Source organism: Carlito syrichta, unplaced genomic scaffold (assembly GCF_000164805.1).
Source record: "Carlito syrichta isolate Samal-C Ts95f unplaced genomic scaffold, Tarsius_syrichta-2.0.1 Scaffold135019, whole genome shotgun sequence".
Classification (NCBI taxonomy): domain Eukaryota; kingdom Metazoa; phylum Chordata; class Mammalia; order Primates; family Tarsiidae; genus Carlito; species Carlito syrichta.
This window is the reverse complement of record NW_007079115.1, coordinates 63,736-73,735: the sequence shown is the minus strand read 5'-3', so window position 1 is coordinate 73,735 and position 10,000 is coordinate 63,736. Positions and strand designations below refer to the sequence as shown.

At 35.3% G+C, this 10,000-nt stretch overlaps 1 protein-coding gene across 1 annotated transcript in view; it reads left to right on the top strand.

Moving 5' to 3' along the window:
• LOC103250793 (egl nine homolog 1-like) overlaps positions 1 to 10,000 on the top strand; it is a 22,632-nt gene that overhangs the window by 10,900 nt on the left and 1,732 nt on the right. The gene's annotated exons all lie outside the window — the stretch shown is intronic.

The following is a 10,000-nucleotide window of genomic DNA, read 5'->3' as shown; positions in this document are numbered from 1 at the left end:
CTGAGCCTAGCGGTTTGACGCTGTGGTGGCCGTGAGCATGCCACTGCACTTCAGCCTGGGCAACCGAGTGAGACTCTGACTCAAAACAAAAACAAAAACAAAAACAAAAACAAAGTAGAGATATCTTTGTAAATAGACCTGCTATGAAATGCCTTTTGTATATATTATGCATTTGTGTTAGTGTGTGTGTGTGTGTGTGTGTGTGTGTGTGTGTGTGTGTGTGTGTATGTGTGTGTGTGTAATTAGATAATATTTGGAATATTGGTAAATAAGTGCTTAGGAGCTCTTAGGTTTATAGTAATACACATATGCTGAAATAGATATAGATGTCAGCAACACTAATAACTTTTCAAACATAATTTCTTTTTTTCTAGAAATTTTTCTCTATAAAATATACTTGGTTAAAGAAACATGGTAGACAAATATGCCTCATTTTAATTGCTTGGTTAGTATGTCTGTGTTTAGTAATTAGTATATGATATATTCTAAAACATTTGCATTTAAGGATAATTCTACTGTATGTTGAACACATATTTTAGAACTGAACCTTTATTTGAAATGTCATTGTACAAAGACTACAGATGCTCCTTGGTTGTCAATGGATCTATGTTCCAATAAACTCCTCTTAAGTTGAAAATATCATAGGTTGAAAATGCACTGAAACACGTAGCCTACTAAACATCACAGCTTGGTACAGTCTACTTTAGATGTGCTCAGAACACCTATATTAGTCCACAGTTGGGCAAAATCATCTGGCACCACAGTCTACCATAGGATGTTGATTGTTGAACCCCCGATGGTAAAGTAGGTGGGAACTGCAACTCAATGTTAAGAAAATGTCAGCATTGCTAGAGTATCCTGTTGCATATCGCTAACCCTGGAGAAGATCAAAATTCAATATTCAAAGTAAGGTGTCTACTAAATGTGTATTGTAAAGTGAAAAAATTGCTAAGTTGAATCATCTGAAGTCAGGGACCATCTGTATTTGCGTGGAAGGCAAATGGTTACTATGTAGACAATGTTATTATTTTCCATAACACAATAACCAAAATACTTTTTTTAAATTTTAAAGATGTGGGGTACAATTCAGGGTTAGGTATATAAGTGGTCATCATACAGGTGAAGTTCAGGCCTCCCATTTGTCCTCACTTCACCTGATTTGGGATCAGATACCCTTATTAATGTTGTGTGTCCTCCTCCTCCCCTGGCAGTGATCTGTTAATGCCAATCTCTTTATGTAGTATCATGATAAATGTTCACATGTTATTAGTGAAAACATGTCAATAACCAAAATACTTTCTTAAGAAGAAATTGGACTCTGATTGCAGGAGTTTAAAATGATTCCCATCTTGTTCAAGATGAAAGAAGAATGCATTGCCTAGGGTGTTTTTTCATCAACTCACTACTTGGTGGCATTTACTTTGCACCCTTTTCTGATGCATGTAGCATTTTTGCTTCTGTTTCTCTTCTGCTGCTATATTTTCCCTCTTCTTGGGGATCTCATTCAGAGGCCCTCATTTTCCTCCTCACATCCTTTTCCCAAGATGTTTGCTGTCTCCAACAAGACAATCTATTGTGACTGTGACCACAAAGTGCTTCAGAAACATGTGTGTGTCTGAGGCAGAAGCATAACAGGAAGGACGCAGGTGCATGATTAGAAAAGGCTCCCACTTACTTATTTTGAACATCCATATATGTCTCTTGTTACCTCTTAAGAAGCTTAGATTTCTTTAGTATTTTACCTGGGTTGAAGATAATAATTTATCATCAGAACGTGGACACATGAACAGTGATAGAAGGCACTAAACACACAGAACACTGGGGACATAGGCAAAAGCCCAGGACTGGATCAGTTAACTAGGACAAGTGCTCACCTTCATTTTAATCTTAAATTTGCTTTTTGAAAATTATGAAAGCATATACAGGAATAACCTTCAAATTTTCAGGGAATATTAAAATTAGTGGTAAAGTTATTCTGTGATAACATCAGTTTACCTTACTAAAAAATAGAGCATCATAATTATTCAATTTCCTAGAAAAGAAAATAAATTTTATTATTGACATCTATAATGCAAAAAGCAGCTATGTAAAGTTGTTGTTTTAAGGGAATAGTAGAGAATACTGAAGGATCAAGAGAGAAAATATGATGTATTTTCCAATTTTGAATTAAATAAAATTAAGCTATGTGTAATTTCTTATGGTACATTATATTAAAGTCAAAATTTGTGGATCTACTACAGCAACTTATGTGTTAGCTTTTGCAGTTATATTATAAATTCCATGTTTTGACACTTTGCCGCATTTTGCTTGATGTTTATATTGAGACCAGAATATTTAACTCAACTGAGGGAGAAATAGAAAAATGTTTCAAAATAAGTATAGCGCAAACATTGCGCTTGCACCTGAAACACAGACTAAAATAAAATTGTTTTTAAAGTAGCCTTGAATTTACATACATTTTGGGTTTATGTTTATTGATTTATTTTCCAAATTTGGTCCTTTCTCTAAATTTTGCTTTTAAAGTGTTTAATGACTAATCTTATTTAGCATCAAATGTATCATGCTTTTTATGTCCCAACAGGGCATATGTAAAAGTAATTCTCACTCATTCTTGAGAAGATCGTTGCCAAAACTGGACCTGTATACACAATCCTAACTACATGCAGGGTTATGGCACCTGGGGACCATGAAAGTGAAAGTGAATAGGTCATCTTGTGAGTGGCACACGTGTCCTTATTAAAGGACTTGGGGGAACTAGCTAGCCCCTTCCTTCACCTTTTGCCCTTTTGGGCATCCTTGACTTTATTCCAATCTTTGGAAAGTTTTCAATATTTCAACATTAAATATGATATTAACTGTAGGTTTGTTTTTTTTCATTTTGGTTGAAGTTCTATATCAGCATGAGAAAGTTCCTATTACTATATTGCAAGAAAATATATTATAAAAGACTGATTTCATAAATTTTTCTTCCTTAATTATTGAGATAATCATGGTTTTTTTCCAATGACACTGTAAAAATGACGAATTATCATGAATGATTTTCAACTGTTAAACCAGCTTTGTATTTCTAGAATAAACTCTACTTGTTTGCATTGTCTTTGTAATATATTTCTTCCTTCTACGTGGTAGTATATTATCAAGTATTTTTGTGTCTATGTTCAAAAGGGATTTAGGTCTATAATTTTATTTTTTGTAATGTTATTGGTAGATTTTCATATCAGTTTTACTGGCCTTATAAAATGATTTGGGAAATGTTCTCTTTTGTTTCTTTTTTGGAAGAATTTATAAGAAATTAACATCATTTATTTCTTAAATATTTCACAGAATTCAACAATGAAATAATGTAGGCCTCAAGTGTTATAAAATGTCCATTTCATTTAAATTCTCAAATTTGTTGCAGATTTTGGTAATTATTTTATCATTCTTATTTGCCTCTATGATCTGTGATAATAACCCCTTTTTTCTGATATTATTCATTTGTGTTCTTTTATTTTATTTTTTGATTAGTCTAATATGTTATATCAGTTTGGTTCAACTTTTCAGATAATTAAATATCTGCTTATTATCTTTATTTTTGTTTGTGTCATAGTTCATTCATCATCTGATCTTATCTTTTTTCTTCCTTCTATTTCCATTTTACCCCTGTCATCTTTTGGTCATTGATTTTAGGCTTTTTTTTTTTAAAGATAAACATTGAAACTCTATGCTTCTCTTCAAGTATGACTTTAACTGTCCCAACTTTTTCTATGTTGTATTATGTCATCACTTGGTAGAGATATATTTTCTAATTTCTCTGTGATTTCTTTTTTGAAATCTGAATTTTTTGAAAATATAATTTAACTCCCAAATTTAATAACCTATCAAATATTTTATTGCTATTATGTCTATTTTGATTTGATTCCAGTCTTAGAATCTACTCTGTATGATTGCAATCAATTGAAGTTTTTCAAACTTTTTTTATGACCTAGCATATGTCTACACTGGTGTACATGCCATGTTCACAGAGAAACAATGTGTTTTCTTCAATTGCAGTGTTTAGTGCTCTATCAACATCTGTTTAGTCAAGGTTATTCATACCATCTATGCCTTTATTTATTTTTTTGGTGTATCGGTACTATCAATTTTTGAAAGGGTTATATAGTATCTCTAACTATGATGGCAAAATTCTATCTCTGTATGTATTTTGAGCCTGTATTTAGGTAAATATGCATTCATTTTAATATCTTTTGTTGTATTCATTTCATTATTACTATGAAATATCCTCTTTATATTTTTTAATGTTCTCTGCTTGCATGTTATTGTATGTAATATTATTACAGTTACTTCAGTCAGTGGAGAACAAGTGTGATGTTCTGCAGTATACCAAAATGATCATAACCTCTGTGCACTTTATTGTGACAGAGCAGATGATTTAACTTGTCTTGGACACAGTTAATGTATACTTCTGTCTTTTCTATGAGAAATTGCACTGCTTTTGATCTTCTTTCTATTGATGGTGATTGTGATAAATACATTCTTCACGTTAATAGCTCTATACTAAGTGCCAGGACTGTGTCTACCTCTTTTAGTAGATTTCACAACTGGCTTGGCAGCTGAGTTTGAGGTTATAGAAGTTAAGTTATAGAAATCCATCATTATTCATCCATCATTTGGATATTGCAGGGGCCAACAGGGATTAAATAAGGGTATGATTGGCTCCTGTACCCCTGCATTCATTAAAACTTTGAGGTAGACACTAACTTATCCCATTCCATCTGGGATACAGTATTGCTTCATATTAATTATAATGGTCACCAGGGGAGGTAAGCCAGTTTTAGGAACTTTTGCTTTGACCCTTTCTACCTTAATAGCTTTAACTTCACAAGTCAAGTCAGAGAACCAGTATGAAAGAAGAGCCTACCAGCTGCTATGATATATGAATTCAGAGACAAGAGAAGTGATAAATGGGTAAATCTGAAGGTTCATTGTATTTAGTGTGAGATGCTCTTGGTTCAGAACATTATTTATCAACTGGCTATCATCACCTTCTTTCAACTGGGGCTCCAAGATAGCATCTTGAATTTTCTGTTACTAGTGTCAGCTTAGGTTCTATATCTAACAGTACTCAAAATGTCTGGCTATTCCCCTTTCCTCATTAAATGGTAAATGGTCATAGATCTCTTTGGGGAAATAGTAGTAGGATGTATTACCTAACAGAGGTATTGCTGTGCCCTTCTTCAAGAGGACTCAGCTTTCCCTTCAATCAATGGATACCGGATCTGTGCAGTGATTTATATCTGGAACTTGAAGAAAATACTGTGATTTTCCATTTAGATGTCTGACATCAGTCTTCTGCTTGCCAGAATGCTATATTTTTTCTTATTATGCAAGTTACAAAACACCCTATCAGCTGTTTGGAACATCAAGTTCTCTCAATCATCCCCACAGATTCCTGAGGGTCAAGGCACCTTGACTGCTCCTTTGATCTTGCTGCACATTATAGTAATTACATAAGTGCCTTGCCTCTGATGGTTAAGTACTGCCACTTGGCCTCTCACATCCCAGAATTCTGTAAAAAGGATGTTCAGCTTTGTCTGCTCACACCAGCCTGCATAGGAATCCACTACTGTACTTCACAAAGACATGAAGTGTGCATCCCCCAACCATCTTCCAAAACCACCAATGTGTTTCTTATGGATTTAAAATAGAGAATTTGATAGAAGAACCTAAGGAGAAAAAGTAGATTGTGAGGTGATAAGTTCTCTGGTTTTACATATTAAATTCATTATAACATTTCGACTTCTCTGAACCTTTGACTTCTTCATTGCTCTACTATGGAAAATTTAAAAAAAATGAAAGCTCGCCTCATTTACTGTAGGTAACCATTTTGTAAAAACTTCAAGGAGATTGTCTCAGCAGGGTCTTATAATTTGTTTGTTCCAGGTGTCCTTGCAGGTCACTGAACCCTGATCAAGGATGATTGTTCTCAAGTTATTAAATTATTTTCAGTCTTATATTATTCCTTTTCTAGTCAAATATATTTCCTCTAGCTCTTGTCAGTACACATTAGCTAGGTCTTACATTTTCTTTGGAATGTTTGCTATTTCCAGTTGAGCAAGGGTTCACACCTTCCTGCTCAGGTTGTGCTGATGCTGATCTTGTTTCATAGAAGATAGACACTACGTGATGTAGAGAGGCAGTTATTCGAAAGAATAAACAGCAACTCGTGAGGAATCTGCTTCAGGTGAGGTATCTGCAGTGTCTCCAAAGAGAGGGGAACTATCCACCCCCCACAGATAGTATAGGAAGTTGCAAGTGACAACCCAAAAAGTCAGTGGTTCAAGGAAATACGAAGTTTTAGGATTTTCAGGATGGTCTACACAAAGTACTCACCACAGATTTCAGATTTTTAATGCCTTTCTATGAAAACATTACCTTTAAAATTGGAAACCTATTGAATAAATAAATACTACATATATTTTTAATTGTATTATAGGAATGTGTGTTACAAGTCAAGATTAGTTACACAAGTAGGCTGCATGCAGGTGAAGTTTGGGCCTCCAACTGGTCCTCATTTCCCCTGGTTTAGGACCAGGTACCTTTTATGTTGTTAGTTGCCCACTCCACTCCCCGGCAATGTCCAGCAACTGCCGATCCCACCCTGTGCTAATGTGATTAATGTTCAGGTCCCATTTATGAATGAGAGCATGCGGTATTCAGTTCTTTGTTTCTGTGATAGATCACTAAGTATGATGGGTCTCCAACTCCATCCAATTTGCTACTAAGTCCATGATTTTGTTCTTCTTTGTGGCTGAGTATTACTCCATCGTGTATATATACCACATTTTTTTAATCCATTTCACTTTTGATGGGCAGTAGAGTTGGTTCCATGTTTTTACTATTGTGAATCGTCTAGCTATAAACATAAGAGCAGGTGTCTTTTGTACAACGATTTATGTTTCTCTGGCTATATTCCCAGGAGATGAATTGCAAAAAATATGATTTTCGTTATTTTAGGAATTGCCACACTGCTTTCCATAGAAGTTGAACTAGCTTGTACTCCTACCAACGGTATAGAAGTGCTTCCTTTTCCATGAAGCCAGCATCTGTTGTTTTTTGATTTATTAACGATGGCCATCCTTACTGGAGTTATGTGATACCTCGTTGTTGCTTTGATTTGCATTTCTCTGATGATTAGTGAGACTGAGCATTTTTTCATGTATCTGTAAGCTGCTTATATAGTTTCATTCAAAAGGTGTCTATTCGCATTCTTTGCCCACTTCTTCATGGGGTTTTGCTTGTTTGTTTTGCTTTCAGCACATTTGAGTTCCTTGTACAATTCTATTCACAATAGTCACACACAAAGAAATACTTTTATACTCACCTAACCAGAGAACTGAAAATTCTTTACAATGAGAACTACAAAATGCTGCTCAAAGAAATCAGGGATGACACAAACAAATGGAAAAGCATTCCATGCTCATGGATTAGAAGAATCAATATTGTCAAGATGTCCATCCTACCCAAAGTAATCTACAACTTCAATGCAATATTCATCAAATTACTAACCTGGAAATGACAATACAAAAATTCATATGGAAACAAAAAAGAGCACAAATAGCCAAAACAATCCTTAGCAAAAGGAACAGAGTGGGAAGTATCACAGAAGCAAAAACTCGATCTCTCAATCAACTCATCTTCGACAAAGCCATCAATAACAACCACTGGGGAGAGGAGATCCTATTTAGCAAATGGTGCTGGGAAAACTGGCTGATCACATGCAGAAGAATGAAACTGGATCCCTACTTACCACCATATACAAAAATCAACTCTAAATGGATAAAAGACCTAAACATAAAACCTCAAACCATAAGAACCCTAGTAGAAAACGTAGGAAACACACTTATGCACATTGGAGTAGGCAACCAATTCTTGATCAAATTCCCAAAAGCAAATGCCATAAAAGCTAAGATAGACAAATGGAACCTCATCAAATTGAACAATTTTGCATAGCAAAAGAGACCATCTAAAAGGTGGGCAGACAACCCACAGTATAAAAAAAAATATTTGCTAACCATGTATCTGACAAAGGCCTAACATCCAGGATCTACAAGAAATAAATACTGTCTTTGTGCAGCTTTCTCTTTCTTATACTTAGATCCTAAGTGTGATTTTCAGCATAGTATGACCTGTGATTACAAGATGTAAGGCTCCCCCTAAATATCATCACAGTAGAAACGTTCACTTTCATAATGTCCCTTGAGTTGATAGTAGTTGATCTGCACCTATCATTTTATTTTTCAATATCATTGTCTTCATATACATTTAACATGCCAAAGGTTCTATTTATTCTACCAGATAACATTCTGTGGGTACCTCATCGTACCATAAGTAAGAATCTTAATCATTTCAATGCTACTACATGTCATGGGTTATCACCACTTCACAATACACCAGAAATAGGATCCTTTTTTGACTAAAGACCTGTTAATAATCTAGCTCCAAAATCCCATCCTGGGACTCAATTTTTGATATCACTTCAAGTAGTGTAAACCAAGTAGTTTAACCTATATATTTTTGAAAAATAAAGCCTGAGACAAGGCAAGGCTAAAAGGCACAGGGAGTGGAACAAGGGGAAAAGGAAAATAAATATAAATACAAAGGTATTACAGAATACTGATGTTCAATCCCAATAGGACATCGTGAGGTGGCTTATAAAACGCATCTCTCTCGACTATTTGCTGGGGGTTCCAGTCATCCTTTGTCTAAAGGTGTCTCTGTAGATATTAACTTCTCTGCATTTTGGCATTGGTGAATTCTTGTGTTAGGAAGTTAGCAGTCCATTATATACGGTTAGGGAAAGATAATGTCTAGGTTCAGTAGAATAAAGCTGGTGGAAGCCTGTTTATAGGTGGTCACTGCAGCAAAGGGTGGGCTAAGAAGTGAGGCCAAGAGAATTTGTTGTAATGTGTAAGACATATCTGAGAAAATCCACATTTTTCATATATTTTTAACTGCCTATGGAATCAATGCTCTTCATGTACATTAGGAAACGTTAGTATAAATACTACATATGGACATTCGAAAGAAATACTATATTAGTTATTTTCTTCTCTTTTTTATTTGGCATATAATTGTACACAAACCTGAAACTCACAGGCCATAAGAGATAAGACAGACAAGTGGGGCCTCATTAAACTGACAAGCTTCTGCAAAGCCAAACAAACCATCAAGAGAGCAGGGAGACAGCGCACAGACTTGGAAAAAGTATTTGCCAACTCCAGGTTCGACAAAGGCTTAACATCTTAGATCCACAAGGAACTCAAGCGTACTGAAAAGAGAAAAACAAACAACCCCATTATAAAGTGGGCAAAAGATATGAACAGACACTTCTCAAAGGAAGATATCTGAGCAGCCAACAGACACATGAAGAAATGTTCAACTTCACTAATCATCAAGGAGATGCCAATCAAAACCACACTGAGATACCACCTAACTCCAATCAAAATGGCAATTAACAAAAACTCAAAAAATAACAGTTGCTGGAGAGGGTCTGGTGAAAAGGGAACACTTCTATACTGTTAGTGGGAGTGCAAACTAGTGCAACCTCTGTGGAAAACAGTGTGGCGATTCCCAAAAGCTCTAAATATCGACCTGCCATATGATATGAGCTGCCACAATCTCCCTACTGGGAATATACCCTGAAGAACTCAAATCACTCTATAAAAAAGACACCTGCACATGTATGTTTATCGTAGCGTTATTCACAATAGCAAGAACCTGGAAGCAACCACGCTGTCCATCAAAAGAGGACTGGATTTTTAAAATGCGGTACATATACACGATGGAATGCCACACAGCCATAAAAAAGAACAAAATCATGAATTTCGCAGCAACCTGAATAAAACTAGAGTCTGTAATACTGAGTGACCTCTCACAGAAACAACGATCTGAGTATCACATGTTCTCACTCAGATCGTGGACCTTGAACACCCATCATAATACTAGAGGAAAAGGACTG